Source organism: Crocodylus porosus, unplaced genomic scaffold (genome assembly GCF_001723895.1).
Source record: "Crocodylus porosus isolate Cpor-Errol unplaced genomic scaffold, CroPor_comp1, whole genome shotgun sequence".
Classification (NCBI taxonomy): Eukaryota; Metazoa; Chordata; order Crocodylia; family Crocodylidae; genus Crocodylus; species Crocodylus porosus.
In genome coordinates, this window is record NW_017728911.1 from 32,945,632 (window position 1) to 32,947,619 (window position 1,988).

Below are 1,988 nucleotides of genomic sequence, written 5' to 3' on the forward strand. Positions count from 1 at the left end.
CCTACCCCTCCCCTCCCCCCAGCCCAATCCCAGCTTCCCCACTGCAGCAGCGAGCTGCTCTCTACTGGGATTGCTGCCCGAGAGGCAGAAGAGCTCGCGCAGCCTTCCCCCCATGTCAGGCGTTATCATTACCCTCCTTGGAACAATATTTTTCCACCAAATATCCCTTCTGCTGGGAGGAGGAGGGGGAAGGGGGCTAGAATTGCGATCCAAGTTAGCAGCAATTTGAATCAAGCTTGCACGGGGTTGATTTTAGTTGACAGAGCGTGTGTTGAAGCTGAACTCTATAATTTGCACTTCTGTTCTTTTATTAGGGTTGGACAACGAACTAATGAGCTTTCACCCAGCACAGTGTCACTTGTATTTATTTTCTTATGGAAACTTTTAGATAGAGGAAGTGTTCTTTAAAAGAGGGGGTGAGGGGAGCGGAAAGGACGGGGAGTCCTTTATTTATTTTATTTTATTTTTATTTTTTTTGGAGTCTTTTCTTAACATCCAGATCCCCACTGCGTGTTTTGGTTTGGGGTCTTTTTGCCTGGGTGAAGGGGATCCCGCGGGGGATGGAAGGAGAAAGGCCATCCTGGACGGTGCATGGTGGTCATTTTCTCCCCTGGTCGGTAGAGCTGAGCATTTCCCTTGTTGGGGAGGGCGAGTTAGACTTGGTACCAGTTCGGGTTGCCCAAACACACACACACGTGCGCCATAACCCTCCCGATCCAGAAAGGATCGGGAAACAGCCGCAGTGATGGAGGGTGGCAGCACCGGATCAGGCGGGGGACGGGATCAGAGGAGGTGATTGTAGAAATCTACCTGGGAAGCCGGGCACAGCAGGGTCCGCTAAGGACTGCACGGGCAAAAGAGTGACTGGAGGGCTGTCTCCCCAAGAGGAGGGCGAGGGGTTTGCCGCTGCGTCCGAAACTGGCTAAAAATCGGTCGCAGTCTGCCCTATGCGCGAGTCGTGACATATATAGTATATATAAATATAGATGTATCGATATATAGCTATAGATACAGATGTATAGGTATATACATATCTATAAAGGCATATATATATAGATGTACCGATGAATACATCTAGCTGTATGTACAGATAGATGTATACATGTATACATGTGATTTTAGATGCCGGTGAGGTGGCTTTGAACTGAGCCCTTTCGGGGGACTGAGGCAGCGAGAGGAGCTCAGCAAATCCTCCTTGCAACACGCTTGGTTTAACTATTTTACACAAGTTTGCCCAGGTCCCTGGAGATTCCTCAGTTGAAGAAGATTGAAATTAGAGTCAAAAGCTGGAAGGGGGTGGTGGGGGTGGAGATGAGTGTGGAAGAGTGTGATGAATCTCTTGTAAATGGTCACATGTATGCTGATGGTGGAGAACGAAATAAAAATATACATAGGTGGGGCTGGTAGAGAAAAATGCCGGTGTTCAGAGCCGGAGCAATAAGATGCTCCAAGTCAATCCAGGAAGGCGCTGGGGGAAGACTAGGGAATAGACTTCTTCGACTTCTTTCTTTTCCTCTCCTCGTCTTCCCCTTTCTGGTAAATCGCTGCTAACGTGTGCCTTTTCCTTCTGTCTATAACTAGGATGTAATCAGGCGCCCCATGTCTCTCTCTAAAAGCATTTAATAAATGTCTATTAAAGCGCTACAAATGTAAGATAAATTTAGTGGCGCTGCTGTCTCCCTGCATCCAAACGGTAATGATGGATTTATCAACAGAGATTCGCCTTCAGCGCAGCGAGGGAGATTTACTCAGCAAATAAGCCGGGAAAGCACCCACCCAAACACAAATCCTGCCGAGGGACCCTGCTTTCTTTCGCCGCGCCAGGTCTTTCTTTCCCCGCTGCATCGGGGCATCCTCCGCCGGAGTCGGGCGAGTCTCCGAGGCTGCGCTCAGTCGCACCTCGGCTCCTCATGCCCTCTGCGGCTCCGCCCGCCCGGAGCCCGGCCCGGGACGCGCTGTGCAGCCGCGCCGGGGGCCGCGGGCGAGGC